We start from the raw sequence: 18,320 nt of genomic DNA, 5'->3' as shown, positions 1-18,320 counted from the left end.
TGAAAAAGCTGACGGCTGTGTCAATGATGGAAAGAAGGTCCATGTGTTGTCAGACTTTCAGCGGAAATGCTTGGAAGATGTGATAGAAAAATTCCCTTGCTTTACTAAGAAAGGCTTGGATATGAAACAGTCTGAGGTACATACAATCGACACACGTGATGCAACTCCAGTTAAAAGTAAACACTATCCGGTGTCGCCAGCTGGGCAGAAATTAATGTATGCGGAGTTGGATAAGATGTTAGTCTTGGGTGTGATAGAGCCGAGCGAAAGTCCCTGGAGTCATTCAGTGATACTAGTCCGCAAGGGCGAAAAGAATAGACTGTGTGGTCAGGAGCACCATGTATGTTTTTGAATGAGTAACCGATCTGGGAAGGGCGTTAGCCGCGAGTGATATGGGCCCCGCATATATACTGAAGGGAGTTGAAATCGACAAGCGTATACATGAACACAAGCTCTTATCATTTTATTCTACCCGGTATTTTGGTGAGCACCGCCCAAGGCTTTGGTTTTTTTATACGTTATTTGGTTTTTCGAACACAGAGCTACGTTCAGTCTACAGAGTTCGACTTACAGTTTTTCTCTTCCAACACAAGTTTTAAACTTTATTTTTTTAAGGCTTAATTCCGTTTTTTAACTAAAATAACCGCAAAAGTTTTTTTAGTACACGATTCTAGAACTATTTTTCTGTCTACGGACAGATGTTTGAGAAAGAATAAAAGAGTAAATCGGTCTCACCTGTTACCTGGTGGGCACGGTTGTGCCTGGAGGTAGGGTTTCCATGAGTCCCGGAGCGAGGCCTGGGTGAGATAGTAAAAAGGTATGATTGCAGAACAGTTATGGTATTTGATGTATACTTTCCGATCCTTTTAGTTGGAGGCATCCTGCATTCTTCGTGGTTTTCAGGGCAATGTGGTGTGAACCTCGTTGTTAACAGGCTAGGCGGGAGGTATAATGTTTAAAAGAGGCGTTAGGTGTTAGTGGGCTACACTTATTCAACAATTACCTGACTAACTCAGCGGCTGGTTGAGGCCGGGTGACACTACGTCATCTGAAGCATTCCTTGAGCGGGAGTCCTTGAGCCTGCAAGTAGAAGAAAAATGTGATGGTTGACTAAAATTAAACAAATATGTTTTTAGAAATTTTATGGTATTCTAAGCTTTTTTTGGCCTTTCTCCCCAATGGTTTTTATTTTGCTTCAACAAGTTTTTACATTTCAGTTCAATGGTGATTGCATGGTTTGGTCAGTTTTAGTGTTTCGTCGTGAGTTTAGAAATACTTACTGCACAAGACGCACTTTTGTTTAGAAATTCAAATTTTGCTTTTATTTTAAATTAGAAATAAATTTTAAAATTTAAATTAAACTTTGTTTCTCTTTCGAGACGAGCTCAATGATCGGAGATGCAAATGGAAAAGGAAAGCCAAAGACAGCAACACCAACCACTATGGGACGCGTTTCGTCTTTGGTTAGAAGATTTTTCAACCATATTAGGAGTGATAGCTTCCAGGGCCATGCGTTGGTATGTTGTATTTGAATCGTATTAATTGCGAAAACGCATCTATGATACAATTACCACATTAACCAAACTCGACACCCTTGTGTAATGACAGACATTCTATCTGTACCAAATTACACTTCTTCCGTACTACACATGATTTTGTTCATCTGTTGGAAATTGTATTGATGGCTTCGAACGCTAAGACAACGGCAATGACTCTCGCTGTTGCTCCGCGCACCCAGGATCGAATCCTGACCGGGCTCTGCCGAGTTTTTAAGTTTTCAAGTGGTTTGCCTGTTAGGGCGAGATCATTAAATTTTACAATTTTTGTTTGTTTTCTCTCGAGACGAGCTCAGTGATCAGAGATGCAAATGGAAAGGAAAGCCAAAGATAGCAACGCACACAAAACAAAGAAACCGTTTTTTTATTTTCAGAAAATGCACTTTCACTTTTAGCTGAATTAAATCCTCTTTCCACGAATTCTTCAAGTTCTGTGCTATGCACTTTAGACGTTTTATGATATTAGGCATCAATGTTTGAACCTTTTTGACAAATTTCAGCACTTTGCAAAAAAATATTTACTATCTCACCGATTTTTCCTTTAGCATATATTCTGTTGCATTTACTTCTGATTTTAGTTTTTGATAACTTTTCACAACACTTCTTTTCATTCTATCACGTAATACATTCTTTCAAGAACTTCTGGGTATTTCGCGGCAACTTTCTCTTTGCACTTTAACTTTTCAGGCCGTTTGAACCCTTTTCCGTCACTCACGAAGTCACAAACTAATATTTTCGTTTTCGATTGGTACCACAATTCCAAGGCTTCTTCCTAATTCTTTTAGTTTATCCATTCCGGCACAAGTTTGCTTATTTGTTTTTTATTTTCGACACTTTTTACGATTTTAACGATTTTCATTTCGATTGTTTTTTTTGTCTCAAGGCCGGCAAGACAGTTTTCGCGTTGAAACTCCATATAAAAAAAACGGAAAAATTTTGGCCAAAGAACCCCAAAAAAATCAAATGTGGCAACCTTGTCTAATTTTCGGAAATTCTTCCACAAAAAGTACGTAGTACCAACCTTTACATACATTTATTTTCTTTTTGCACTCAATTGCCGTTGCTTTACCTTTGCTTTTTCCCCCCAACCCCATTCATGATTTAAGTGGGTTTCACACATTCGGTTAAAGTGCAGTTGCCCCACATGATCATTACACTATCACTATTTTTATACGTACGTATATTCATACGTATATGAATTTTTCTATGTTGGGGATGACGCCGATATAATTACAGACACGTTTTTGTAATTAGATAGGTTAGATACCGATCCAGGCACATTATGACACAAGGTAAACGTAATTTTTAGTTGAAAACCTCATATTTCTGGAAGATTTAAAATTGTTATGTTGTGTGCGCAATGACAAAATTTGGGTAAGGTCACTAACCGTTGTATTGTGAATGACACAATGGTTATTCGATTGGCAACACGGCAGAAACAGCTGGCCGTATAGGTGCCGGTGTTCATGACTGGTGGCTTGGGGACAAATATAAACAATGAGAAGATAAGTGAAAGGAAAAAGGGCCATGACAGGAAATTTTTGGAAAATAGACGATTTCCTTGGCTTTTTCCTTTCTCTTGGATTCGAGAATTGGAACTGGCTGGACGTGTGGAGTGTGTGAGAGAGAAAACGAAACATCCGAGCGGAGTTGCGTACCGAACCAATAAAAAAATAGCCTGGTGAACCAATCGAAGTGAAAGAAAAACAATAGATATTGATTATAATAAACAAGGCTTTAGTCATTTTTTATTTTATAAATTATATTTTGTGCCACTAATGGACGGTGGAAAACGCCACTAATGTGCACGGCAAAATAACCATGTGTGTTAGAAGTCGCTCGAACATGAACTTAAAAATGGTAATTTGAAATTAAAAGATAAATAACCTACAATGTTACAAACTAAATTAAATATTAAATCTTACAAGCTAATTGGAAAAAAATAAACTGAAGTCTTACAAACTAAAGCAGAAACTTAATGGTTCCATATTAATAAAAACTGGAGGACAAAAAAAAAAACTAAAGACTTACAACTATCTGTGAAATCATGAAAAATACCTACAAGCTAACTAATTTTTAAACCTACGAAATACGAATGAAATCTTTAACTATATAACCATCCAGTCGGTCACCGAACACGTCCAGTAACCATCACCGCTTCAGTCATCGTGGGAGGCGCAGAAAACTGGCATACTCACACCGACATGCCCATGTAAAGAACCCTATGCGGACGGATGACCACATTTTTAACTGTGGACAGGCAGACTCCAGACCTTGACTGCCTTTTGTTTCAGTACCCTATATTTGTGTGAAAGAAAAAAAGAAGGTTTTAATTAAAGTGGTTAGGCAGAACAATTGCGCATTGGTTTTTTGTTAACTTACCTTTTCCAGCTTTGGTAGGAAAGGTGCCCGAGGCGCCTAGGGTGAGCTCATTTTAGGGAGCTTTGGTGGTTTAAGAATAGGGTATTTTTGGCCCCATTAACGCAAGCCGATTGTGCTGCCTTCAAAAAAAAAATTAACACAATCGAGATAAATCTGCAAAATAAAAAAGGGATACCTGTAAAAACACAAAAAAATAATACAAATAAAAGTACAGAAAGCAAGAGAAAAAAGGAAATATACACAAACTTACTTACAAACAGACATACACGTACGGACGGACAATTCAGCGGCGGGTCCATCATCATCTACATCTACAATATACACAAACTTACTTACAAACAGACATACACGTACGGACGGACAATTCAGCGGCGGGTCCATCATCATCTACTTTCTCCATCTGCTATGCCTTAGCCCTGATTCTGACCTGGAAGAATAAGAGAGAAAGATCTTTAGTATATTAGTCGTCCGAATTTATTTCGATATTTAATTTTCTTTTGTTTTTTTTTAATGTTAAATTTTCCTAATATTCTTTTTACTGGATTTTTATTGCCATTTCCCTGTATTTAGTCTTCCAAAAGATCATTATTAAAATTTTATAACGTTTATTGAAAGGAATTCTAAATATGTTGTTGGCTTAGGCTGATTTGGAAAGGTGGTAGGTTACATTTAGAAAAGGTAAGTAAAGGTAGCAAATGGGATGTCCCAGATGGCTTTAGGGGCATTAAGGAGAGACTCTGGTGGAGTCTCTGAGGGAGGGCCAGAAGCTTGGCAGAAAACCAGCCAAGCGGCGTGCCGGGTATGTTAATTTGTTTTCGTTTCGTGAAAGGACAAGTGCGCTTATTTTCCGGTACTATTTTCCCTCTTCCTGTCATCTGTTTTTTTTTGCTTTCCTTTGTATGGACTTGTTTCGGCCTACCTTTGTTTTTTTTTTTTTGTTTATTTACTCGAAGCTCGGAACGATTTTTTGTGTATGGTCTAAACGTTGTCGTTGGTTGCAAGAACCACCCCCATACCGGCGAGGCAGCAAGCGACACCACAATCGGGAGGTTTGCCTCAAGGCAAATCTCAACCTCAAGACATCACCGTAACAAAATGGCGCCAAACGTGGGGCCCGAAATAAGTCCTTTTAGTATCAATATTTCTGGTTTTGTGTAGAAAACGTATTAGTTTACTTGTAAGTCTGAATTGAGTCCCGTTTAGGTCAATCAAGAGTCCCTAACGCGTTTGCTACAGTTAAGGGCCAAGTTGAACAGTCATTTTCTAGACAGAATTTATTAAGGGATACGATTGGGTTAATCTAGAAGTCTTGATAGCTTCTTGAATGTAAGCTTTCAATTGCTTTTTAGTTTTGATTTAGCTTTGTCCCTAATTCAAATGACAATAGCCCATTCGATTACTTCCTACCAGCCCTATACATCATGTCATATCCGAGTAGAAGACGCTTCATTTGTTGAAGTCCCGTCCAATCGAATTGAGCTTTCGGAGGACGAGAAGCTTCACCAAAGGAAGCGATGGATACTTGGAGATTAAAGGGTGTGCGAAAGTGACAGTTTTCTCCCCGTCCTGGGTCTTGGGAGCTTGGGTTTTGCGATACAAAAGCTCACCAAATGCCTTGGGACAGAGAGGATACTGCCTACCTCCGGTTACATCTTGCTACATATAATTAGTGTCAATATTTTTAAAGTTAGTGAATGATTTTTTTTTTATTTTGAACTTAACATTTTATTAAGGGATAGAGGCCTTTGTCCGTGGGGCCAGCCAAAGGTTTCCTTTCCTCGTGTAGTCCATCGTAGCTATTTATCCATCTTTCATATTTTGTTTCTCTTTTGCGTTTACACTCACGAAACCCTGGAATCAAAATAAATTAATATATTAGAACATGCTCGCAAGGCCACGGCTCGCAAGGCCATATATCCTCTCAAACTTATAGCCCACTCACGGGTCTCAACGTCCCCGTGCCTCCAGCATATCCGGCTATTAGCGTTTGCATGTGCGAAATTATCGCTTCAGTCGTTGGTTTAGCCCGGATAGATTTTGAAAGAGAGCAAACGGAAATAATGAACCGCTTAATGCCCACCATAGTCGAAGCTACGAGACGATCGTTAGAAGTGGGTAATTCCGTTCCTAACAGCAATGTACCAATGGCTCCGATAGTAGCAAGCCAGTTTGGACGACCAATCTTAGGCCAGGGACAACATATGTCTTTGGGGCCAACGCATTCGCCTAGGAGTTTGTCGTACATGCAGGCGCCAGTTTCGTCGTACCAACAGGCCGAGGCGTTATACTTACAGCCACCAACTTTTGTACCGAGCACCAGCGCTGTCCCACCATCATCCGTACCAGCACCATCAGTTTCGGAAACCGGTGGTCTTAGCTTGCCATCGGTGTACTGGAAATCTTGGGGTCCAGGCCAGCCAAACTATTATACGCGATTGATTGAGAGGCCACAGCAGCCAAATACCAGTGAGCCACCACCATATTTGCCGCCGCCGAATTTACTAGGTCATTCTTCACACTTTGGAAGGCCTGGAGGCAGCACACACACTGATATGATCGGCAAACTAAATCTGGCTAAGTGGGGAATTAAATTTGATGGAACCTCTAAGACCATGAACGTGCAGGAGTTCATATTACGCGTTGGCGAGCTTAAAAGAGATTACGATTGCCCTGAAGGCGAATTTCTAACCAAATTCCACCAACTCCTGGAGAAACCAGATCCTGACTGGTACTGAAACCACTGCAAATGTGTGCAATTTCTATCTTAGGAATAAATTGAGAGGGCTCTGCTGACGCAATACCAGCGGTTCGAAAACGAATTCCAGATTCAAACGCAAATTCTGAATCGTCGTCAGCCACAGCGCGTTCATGAGTTAGCCTGGGAGGAAGAGTTACGCCTAGAGGCCATAAAAGTGGATGCAATTCAGGGCAAAACAAATTTGACATGCTGGAATTGTGGAGTTAAGGTCATAGCTGGGTGGATTGTGCCGCGCATAGAAAATTCTTCTGCTATAGGTGTGGTCATGATGGAACTGCCCGAAATGTCAGGGAAACCGACAGAGGATCCCATCTGAGACTGGAGAGGATCCAGTCCCATCGTCTGATAAAAAGATCACCCTTCTTAGTAATTCCCAACAGCATAAGCATAGCTCTACACTTGTCCCGAAGCTGAGAGAATTGAAGCCGTTACATGTCCGGGTTCAAGAGTATAGGGAGGCAAAGGCGAGGATTTTTGGGATCTCCAATAAGGTTAAAAAGGCGCGCGAGCGTTACAGAAAGAGGAAAGCTTTACGGCGACAAATTGCAGCGGCATCGCTCTACGAGGGCGATGACACACGTTTTTATATCCGGTTGGTAACAAACGGTCAGGAAATAGAGGGCTTACTCGACAGTGGTGCCACAGTATCCTGTCTGGGTAAAGGGTGTGTCGACTTTGTCGACAAACCAAATTAAGTGGTACATCCATTCCACTCGTATATACACACGGCAGATGAAAGTCCACATAAAATAGTAGGCAGGGTCACAGCCACCGTCTTCTTTAATAAAATGTCTCATGAATTAACTTTTTTTTTGGTACCGTCTTTGGGAAGGTCTCTTTTCCTCGGCATAGATTTTATGCGCAAATTTCAACTTTTTGCTCAAATTGAGAGTTTGACCACCAATAATGTGAGCCTTTGTGAAGAAGCTGACGGCTGTGTCAATGATGACAAGACTTTCAGCGGAAACGCTTGGAAGATGTGATAGGAAAATTCCCTTGTTTTACTAAGAAAGGCTTGGGCCGGACACAGTCTGAGGTACACACAATCGACACACGTGATGCAACTCCAGTTAAAATTAAACACTATCCGGTGTCGCCAACTGTGCTGAAATTAATGTATGCGGAGTTGGAAAGGATGCTAGCCTTGGGGGTGATAGGCCGAGCGATAGTCCCTGGAGTCATCCAGTGACATTAGTCCGCAAGGGCGAGAAAAATAGACTATGCATTGATGCTCGCAAGCTGAATGCCCTCACCGTCAAGGACGCCTATTCTCTTCCGTATTAAATATCCAGTGTCGACCTAAAGGATGCTTTCTGGCACATACCCCCTGACGAATCCAGTAAATAGAAAAAAGCCTTTACGGTGCCGGGGAGGCCTCTTTACCATTTTACCGTCATGCTTTTTGGATTGTGTAATGCAGCACAGAGGTTATGCCGGTTAACGGACAAAGTGGTTCCCGCAGCACTAAGAGACGTTGTCTTTTTTTTTATTTGGACGATCTGTTGGTGGTATCGCAAGATTTTGACACTTACCTGGAGTTGCTGAATCGCGTTGCCGATTTGTTAGCTAATGCGGGGCTCACAATCAATGTAGCAAAATTTAAATTTTGTTTCAAAGAGCTCCGATACTTAGGCTATATTGTTGGTGGAGGTGCTCTCAAGGCGGATCCAGCGAAAGTTGAAACGAAGACAGAAAAGCAGGTGAGAAGCTTCGTGGTCGCTACCGGTTGGTATAGGCGTTTCGTACCCGGATACTCGACGACAGCTACCCCAATCTTCGATACCCTTAAAAAAGGCAAGACCTTTATCTTTACCGACCAGGCGAAGGTTGCTTTTGATCAGCTGAAACAAGCCCTAGTATCCACCCTAGTACTCTCTCACCCGGACTTTGAGAAACATTTTTATGTACAATGCGATGCCTCCGACCTGGGAATAGCAGCAGTCCTATTTCAGAGGGACGATGAGGGCGGAGAGCATCCCATTGCATATTTTTTACAAAATATAACGTCTGCTCAGAGAAATTACTCGGTGACGGAGAGAGAGTGCTTGGCTGTGGTGATGGCCGTTAAGAAATTCAGGCCATATATTGGATTGATGGCCTTTACTATAATCACTGATCATAGCAGCCTCAAGTGGTTGATGTCCCATAGGGATTTAATCGGAAGATTGGCGAGGTGGAGTCTCCATTTACAGTCCTTTAATTTTGATATCGAACATAGGTACGATATGGACGAACATAAGGTACGATATGTACGAACTGTCTGCGGACTTGGGACGATTATTGGACCTCTCCTCGCCAGCCTTTAAGTCCGATGCTTATAAGGATCTTGCCCGGAGTATCGAAGAGAACGCGGCTAGCTTACCGGATTTTCGAGTCATCGATGGCATTGCCTATAAGAGAACGCGACACTACGCTGGCGATCCATTGCGTGAAGATTTCGCGTGGATGTTGTGGGTACTCGCCGAGCTGACTGAAGAAGTCATTGAAAGGGCTCATTGTCCACCTACGTCGGCTAATGACGGGTTTCACAAGACTTTGTACCGAATAAAAGAGTACTTTTACTGTCCAAATATGAATTTGCAGGTGCGAAGTTTTGTGAGTCAACGCCAGGTATGCAAAGAAACGCAGCCGGCAACCACAACCTTACGCCCGCCCATGGGGAAGGTATTTAAAGTAGAGCGACTATTCCAACGCATGATCTTTTCATTCACCACGAGTTGATATTCCCCCGTCCGGCCCTAGCGGCGGGCGCGTATGTCATTACGTATTAGGGTGGTCCTCACGCGGCGATATAGATTAAAGGAGCGGACTTACAAAAAGATGTGGGAATTTTGGTGATAACAACCAAAATTTTATCGTGTTTGATATAGCGTGGTAGGCGTTACCATGTTCGGGACACCGTCCCCGGTAAAATTCAGAACGTAAAATTGAGTAAAATTTGGGGTAAGTGGACGATTTATTCCGCTGATTGAACGATGTATTGATAAAAAGTGGTCAGTCAGTGCTAATCATTTTTTAGGAGTGCCTCTTCATGAATAATCGGATTTTGAACCGTTGAACACTGCCAGAAATCGCGCCTTTTCCCTCCCATCCTTTGATAGTGATATCGGCAGGATGGTTGGTTTTGTTGTGTGCGCAATGACAAAACTTGGGTAGGGCCACTTACCGTTGTATTGTGAATGACACAATGGTAATTCGTTTGGCAACACAGCAGAAACAGCTGGCCGTATAGGTGCCGGTGTTCATGACAGGTGGCTTAAGGACAAATATAAACAATGAGAAGAAAAGTGAAAGGAAAAAGGGCCATGACAGGAAATTTTTGGAAAATAGACGATTTCCTGGGCTTTTTCCTTTCTCTTGGATTCGAGAATTGGAACTGGCTGGACGTGTGGAGTGTGTGATAGAAAAAACGGTACATCCGAGCGGAGTTGCGTACCGAACCAATAAAAAAATAGCCTGGTGAACCAATCGAAGTGGAAGAAAAACAAGAGATATTAATAATAATAATAATAATATAACAAGGCTTTAGCAATTTTTTGTTTAATGAATTATATTTTGTGCCACTAATGGACGCTGCCGCATGAACTTAAAAATGGTAATTTGAAATTAAAAGATAAATAACCTACAATGTTACAAGCTAAATTGAAAATATTAAATTTTACAAGCTAATTGGAAAAAAGTAAACTGAAGTCTTACAAACTAAAGAAGAAACTTAATGGTTTCATATTAATAAAATACAAACAGACATACACGTACGGACGGACAGTTCAGCGGATGGTACATCATCATCTACTGTCAGCATATGCTAAGCCTTAGCCCTGATTCTGGCCTGGAAGAATAAGAGAGAAACATCTTTAGTATATTAGTTTTTTTCGTCTGAATTTATTTCGATATTTAATTTTTTTTTTAATGTTAAATTTTCCTAATATTCTTTTTACTGGATTTTTATTGCTATTTCCCTGTATTTAGTCTTCCAAAAGATCATTATTAAAATTTTATAACGTTTATTGAAAGGAATTCTAAATAAAGGGTGATTTTTTTGAGGTTAGGATTTTCATGCATTAGTATTTGACAGATCACGTGGGATTTCAGACATGGTGTCAAAGGGAAAGATGCTCAGTATGCTTTGACATTTCATCATGAATAGACTTATTAACGAGCAACGCTTGCAAATCATTGAATTTTATTACCAAAATCAGTGTTCGGTTCGAAATGTGTTCAAATTTTGACAAATTTTGTTCAGCGATGAGGCTCATTTCTGGTTGAATGGCTACGTAAATAAGCAAAATTGCCGCATTTGGAGTGAAGAGCAACCAGAAGCCGTTCAAGAACTGCCCATGCATCCCGAAAAATGCACTGTTTGGTGTGGTTTGTACGCTGGTGGAATCATTGGACCGTATTTTTTCAAAGATGCTGTTGGACGCAACGTTACGGTGAATGAACACATTTCGAACCGAACACTGATTTTGGTAATAAAATTCAATGATTTGCAAGCGTTGCTCGTTAGTAAGTCTATTCATGATGAAATGTCAAAGCATACTGAGCATCTTTCTCTTTGACACCATGTCTGAAATCCCACGTGATCTGTCAAATACTAATGCATGAAAATCCTAACCTCAAAAAAATCACCCTTTATGTTGTTGGCTTAGGCTGATTTGGAAAGGTGGTAGGTTACATTTAGAAAAGGTAAGTAAAGGTAGCAAATGGGATGTCCCAGATGGCTTTAGGGGCATTAAGGAGAGACTCTGGTGGAGTCTCTGAGGGAGGGCCAGAAGCTTGGCAGAAAACCAGCCAAGCGGCGTGCCGGGTATGTTAATTTGTTTTCGTTTCGTGAATGGACAAGTGCGCTTATTTTCCGGTACTATTTTCCCTCTTCCTGTCATCTGGTTTTTTTTTGCTTCCCTTTGTATGGACTTGTTTCGGCCTACCTTTATGTTTTTTTGTTTGTTTATTTACTCGAAGCTCGGTATGATTTTTTGTGTATGGTGTAAACGTTGTCGTTGGTTGCAAGAACCACCCCCATCCGGCGAGCCCTGGCCGGGCTAGACGCCAGCATACCGGCGAGGCAGCAAGCGACACCACAATCGGGAGGTCAAAACACCACCACCATAACAGTTAAAAGGCTTTCATTCATATTCACTTGTTCGCGATCCACATAGTGAACAGAGCCTGGTAAGATTTTGGTACCGAGTTAAGGCTGGTACTACGTTTTTTTAGGGGGGAAAAATTTCCCTAAATCGTTCTTTATGTAGTTTGACAAGATTACCACATTTGATTTTGTGTGGTTTCTTTGCTGCCATTGAATTAATATGGCACCAACCAATTTATCAGCTGATTACGTACATGCTTACACAAAAATGTGTGTGTGTGGACCGTACTCAAATTCATTTATGTTGTTGTTATGGTGGTGTTCGTATGTGCAGGATTTACCGGATGATAAATCCGCGTTTGTGGTGTCATGTTTTGCCTTGCCGGTATGCTGGCGTTGAGCATGGCTAGAGCTCGCCGGATGGGGGTGGTTCTTGCAACCAATGACAACTTTACGCCGAAATAAGTCCACAAAAATAGGGGTAGACGAAGATACAATGAAAAAAAGGAGAACACGTTCACTCACGAAATGAATAGACAAATTGACCCTAACACCTTTCGAAATTAGCCTAAGCCAACAACATGTTTAGGATTCTATTCAACGTTATAAAATCTTTCATAGTTTTATTCTAGCGAACGACTAAAATACAAAACAGAATTGCAATAGAAATTTAGTTTGAAAATCCCATAGGAAATTAAATGCAAACATTCGGAAAATGTGAAATTTAAAAGATAAAAAAGGAAATAAAAAAAAAACAAAATCAGAATAAACTTAGAAAAAACAATAATATGAAACGGTCTTTCTTTTCTTCTTCTAGTTTAGAAACAGGACCAGGAATAATGCGAGACGGACTCCCAGATCGGTAGATGATGATGGCACCTGCTTGGTACCGGTAGATGGACCCTCAGTTGATCTGTCCGTCCGTATGTGTCTGTCTGTTTATTGGTAAGTATGTTTATTTTTTTTTTCTTAGTGTTTGGTACCTATATTTGCATTAATATTGTTTGTATGTTCTTTTTATGTAGTCTTTTTCTCTCTGTGGCGTTATATGTAAAAATATGCATATGCATGTATTTTTCTTAGCTTCTCTTGCATTAGAGCTAGCACAATCGGCATCACTATTGGGACACTTTAAACCTACGCCAAAGCTAGTTAAAAAAGGTAAATTTCACAGAAACTAAATACACGATTGTCCTGCCTAACCACTCTTAATAAACATATGCATTTTTCTTTCTTTATAGATATAGGCTGAAACAAAAGGAAAATTAGGAAGTCAAGTCTGGAATCCGTTTGTTCGAAGTTAATGGTAATTCAACCGTCCGCATAGGGCTTTACATGGGGCATGTGGGTCTGAGCATGCCAGTTTGCTGCGTCTCCCACGTTGATTGAAGCGGTGATAGTGGCTGGACGTGGCCGAAAAGATACGTTTATGTTTGTAGTTCAAATCTTGCTTCTAATTTTGAGGTTTTGTTTAGCTTGTAAGTTTACGGCTTATTTAGCTTGTAAGTTTTTGCTTATTTAGCTTGTAAGTTTATGGTTTATTTAGCTTGTAAGTGTTTGGGTAGTTTATTTTATTTAGCAGGTTATTTAGCAAGTAAGTTCATTTGGCTCTTAAGATTAAAGTCTTTTTTTCAGGTGTATCTTTTTCATATTTAGGTTACAAATTCAAGTTTCAATGTTTGTTTGGCACACAATTAACCATCAATAAAAACACAAGCATTAGCATCTCTTTCTTCTTTTTTAAAAGGTCATACTACAAGGCATATGCCTGGCTTTAGTTTCACAACAACAAAAAAACACTCGATTTCACTCGATTCCACACATCCAACCAGCTTCAATGTTCAAATCCAAGAGAAAGGAAAAAGCCCAGGAAATCGTCTATTTTCCAAAAATTTCCTGTCATGGCCTTTTTCCTTTCACTTTTCTTCTCATTGTTTATATTTGTCCCCAAGCCACCAGTCATGAACAACGGCACCTATACGGCAGCTGTTTATGCCGTTTTGCCAATCGAATAACCATTGTGTCATTCACAATAACACGGTTAGTGGCCCTACTCAAGATTTGACATCGCGCACACAACATTGTTGCAATTTCAACCAAACCCCACCCCTTCGCAATTAATAAATAATGAAACACAAAACTATTTAAAAAGAAACGATTTCAGCTTTTATTTGTAAAAATAATTAGATTTTGTAGTATTCTCGTATGTACTAGTTAAATAAGCACAACTTTCCAAAAGCCTTTGCCAGCATTCTCCACTTGTATAAAAAAATAGGTCTGTTCGCGTAATTTTCCAATAAAAATTTGATGGAGAGAAAGAGCCATTTTACTCTCTTTAAAAAATTTGCGAGCAAAAGTACGGTAACAACTTCCAGTGAAAATTTGCAGAAAAACAGCTGATTTTTTTGGTTGGTTTTTTATTTGATTGCTTGGAAAATAATTTATTTTAAATAAAAATTCTGACGGTATTGTGAGGTATTTTTCTTAGATAAACGTAAATTTTTTGAGCCGAGAGCGAAAAGGCTGGAAGGGAAGCCATTTGTATATCCGTGATCTCCGTGCCGCTGGACAGCCATCACAAATTACCGTGCAATCCCATGGCAGCCGGTTCTATGCACCGCATTGGCCCGATGGAGTCTTTCAGTGTACAAAACACTGCTGCCAAGTCGAACAAAGCGCTGGTTCCAGACAGACTGATGCTGAAGAATCTGGATCTGCCTGGAATCGATTACCTTACAACTGTTCTCATCCTATCTGAACACTATTATACTGCCCGATGTTTGGAAGGTAGGAAGATCCCGCTACTGAAACCTGAAAAGGACACGAGCAAGGGGGAGTCGTACAGACCGATCTCCCATCTCTCAACAGTAGCCAAGACGCATGAGGGACTTCTCCTCCCGCTCCTTTCGTTGGACAATTTCAATTCGCCGAGCATCAGCATGCTTTTCGAATGCTGCATAGGACTAAAACTGCTTTACGTGCCATCACCGTATACAAAAGTATACATATTGTGCTGACAAAGATACCTTTTACTAACCATCTAATGCTTTTGGATATTGTGGCTCGATAAATTTCTACGACCATTTGAGGCTAAGGGAGCTTTCTATTTGCTCATGTGGCGGCTACGGACATTTTATTATCATTGACGATATCTGTATCGGTTCACAATTGGCAGACTAATTTGCACTAATTTTTTGTAATCCCACTGTGCGTCACTTGTTTAACTGCTCAGTTAGACCCACTTAATGCCATGGCAGCATCTTCTCTCCTTAACATACTCAAAGGAACGGTGTTGTTTTCATCGTAGCTCTCCGATGAGGATGATTCCATCAAAAAACTTTAGAAACCGATAATTGCTCTTTTCTTGTTGCCTGGAAGTGTCCTTTTTGCTTATGGCTGACGGCAGTGAATAAACCAAACAAGTTACTAAGCAACAGGCAGTAATAAAATTTTAGTCGGAACCCTAGACATATAACAAGAAAATAAAGAAAGAAAATAAAAAAAAAATAATCGAAATAAAAAATTATATTTAGGCTCTAAAAAAAAAGAAATCCCCTATAAAAAAATTTGATTCAGAAGAAAAGATAAGCTTACATTTGTTGCCAAAGTAATGGATAACATTCACAAATTCCAAATCGTAAATTAGAAAGAAAATATTTTAAGAATTTCAAAGTCTAGGTCAGTATTAGACCAAGGACCAATATCCTGATTTGGCCAAACAGCAAAACCCAAAATATACCTACATTGTCCTTCAGTGTCCTGTTTGCTAATGGCTAACGGAAGTGAATAAACCAAACAAGTTACCAATCAACAGGCAGTAATACAATCCTAGTCGGCACCCAAGACAAATAACCAGACAATTGATTGTTTAAATGATTGATGACAAAAGATTGTGTTATGTTTATTCGCTAATAAAATAAAGGTAAAAATTTATAAAAATTTAACAAATTATAAAGGTTAACCTTACGTGTTTAGTTAAGTTACCCAAGCAAAAAGGTAAGAATCAAGGCCTGAAGGGCTTTTATACAAATTTACATATACATTATCAATTTTACTGTTTATGATCAGACTGCAAAAACATTTAGTGTTCAATGGATGCGGTTCATACCACATTCAACCCTTTTTGCGTTGCCCACTTTAGGGTTGACCATCTTCGCCACCCATTTTAGGGGTAACCATCTTCGCCACTCACTTTAGAGTGACCATCATAGACATCCTCGCCTCCGTGAAATGACCCGGATGGGGAGGCTTCACCACTCAAATCTTCTGCATCCACATCTAAAACGGCAAGTTTGATATTGACCTTCTACAAAAACCGGAATGGGTACTGATTCTTGCAGAGCGGGCCACGGCATCTTTGCCAGTAAGCAATTCAACAACTTTTCCACGCTTCCACTGAGTGCGGGGAATGTCTGAGTCGCATATAAAAACAAGGCTTCCAATGTTGACAGGATGAGAAGGAAGACACCATTTTGTGCGTTGAGTTAGCTCCGGCAAATATTCCCGAACCCATTGATGCCACATACCATTTTTCAAATTTGCACAATACGCCATTGCTTAAGAGGGCACATTAGACGAGGTTCATATGGCGCTGGTGTTTGGGTTGAATTTGCACAGCCCATTCAAAAGTGATTTGACGTCAATGGGTGGGGATCTTCTGGTGTAACAGCCAAATGCGTCAATGGTCTGGAATTAACCATATTCTCAGCTTCAATTAAAAAACTTTGCAGGGTTTCAAGTCTGGGTGAATATTCGCGCAGTATCATATGAAGGACCTTCTTGACCGACTGCACGAGCCTCTCCCATGCACCACCCTCGCTTGGATTCGTCGGCGTGTTGAACTTCCATTGGATACCCAATGCTGTAAGATATGAAGTCAACTTATCATTATCAATAAAGTTTTTCTCACCCTGCAACTCTTTCTAGATACCAACAAAATTAGTGGCGCTTTATGAAGTTCCACGTCGGTTTATGAAGTTCCTAATGCATAACAGACAAGCATCACTAGATAAATCATTGGCTATCTTCAGATGGATAGCACGAACGGTTAAGCAGGTAAACAAGGCCATCCGGCCCAAAATAATCCAAACCAGTGTAAGCGAAAGCACGAACATATCGTGTAACACGATCTATCGACAATGGGCACATTTGAGGTTGGCGCTTGTAAGTTTTTGCTTATTTAGCTTGTAAGTTTATGGTTTATTTAGCTTGTAAGTGTTTGGGTAGTTTATTTTATTTAGCAGGTTATTTAGCAAGTAAGTTCATTTGGCTCTTAAGATTAAAGTCTTTTTTTCAGGTGTATCTTTTTCATATTTAGGTTACAAATTCAAGTTTCAATGTTTGTTTGGCACACAATTAACCATCAATAAAAACACAAGCATTAGCATCTCTTTCTTCTTTTTTAAAAGGTCATACTACAAGGCATATGCCTGGCTTTAGTTTCACAACAACAAAAAAACACTCGATTTCACTCGATTCCACACATCCAACCAGCTTCAATGTTCAAATCCAAGAGAAAGGAAAAAGCCCAGGAAATCGTCTATTTTCCAAAAATTTCCTGTCATGGCCTTTTTCCTTTCACTTTTCTTCTCATTGTTTATATTTGTCCCCAAGCCACCAGTCATGAACAACGGCACCTATACGGCAGCTGTTTATGCCGTTTTGCCAATCGAATAACCATTGTGTCATTCACAATAACACGGTTAGTGGCCCTACTCAAGATTTGACATCGCGCACACAACATTGTTGCAATTTCAACCAAACCCCACCCCTTCGCAATTAATAAATAATGAAACACAAAACTATTTAAAAAGAAACGATTTCAGCTTTTATTTGTAAAAATAATTAGATTTTGTAGTATTCTCGTATGTACTAGTTAAATAAGCACAACTTTCCAAAAGCCTTTGCCAGCATTCTCCACTTGTATAAAAAAATAGGTCTGTTCGCGTAATTTTCCAATAAAAATTTGATGGAGAGAAAGAGCCATTTTACTCTCTTTAAAAAATTTGCGAGCAAAAGTACGGTAACAACTTCCAGTGAAAATTTGCAGAAAAACAGCTGATTTTTTTGGTTGGTTTTTTATTTGATTGCTTGGAAAATAATTTATTTTAAATAAAAATTCTGACGGTATTGTGAGGTATTTTTCTTAGATAAACGTAAATTTTTTGAGTCGAGAGCGAAAAGGCTGGAAGGGAAGCCATTAGTATATCCGTGATCTCCGTGCCGCTGGACAGCCATCACAAATTACCGTGCAATCCCATGGCAGCCGGTTCTATGCACCGCATTGGCCCGATGGAGTCTTTCAGTGTACAAAACACTGCTGCCAAGTCGAACAAAGCGCTGGTTCCAGACAGACTGATGCTGAAGAATCTGGATCTGCCTGGAATCGATTACCTTACAACTGTTCTCATCCTATCTGAACACTATTATACTGCCCGATGTTTGGAAGGTAGGAAGATCCCGCTACTGAAACCTGAAAAGGACACGAGCAAGGGGGAGTCGTACAGACCGATCTCCCATCTCTCAACAGTAGCCA

At 40.1% G+C, this 18,320-nt stretch overlaps 1 long non-coding RNA gene across 1 annotated transcript; it reads right to left on the bottom strand.

Annotated features, from left to right (window-relative positions):
• Positions 1-15,649: 15,649 nt before the first annotated feature.
• On the bottom strand, positions 15,650-17,392 carry LOC131998025 (uncharacterized). Its single transcript, XR_009398493.1, has 2 exons — positions 16,720-17,392; positions 15,650-16,646 (listed from the first exon to the last, which is right to left on the bottom strand). It is a non-coding gene; the product is annotated as an uncharacterized LOC131998025 (long non-coding RNA).
• Positions 17,393-18,320: the final 928 nt, after the last annotated feature.

This window comes from Stomoxys calcitrans, chromosome 1 (assembly GCF_963082655.1).
Source record: "Stomoxys calcitrans chromosome 1, idStoCalc2.1, whole genome shotgun sequence".
NCBI lineage: Eukaryota > Metazoa > Arthropoda > Insecta > Diptera > Muscidae > Stomoxys > Stomoxys calcitrans.
The sequence above is the reverse complement of the archived record's forward strand: the minus strand, read 5'-3'. Positions and strand labels throughout refer to the sequence as shown.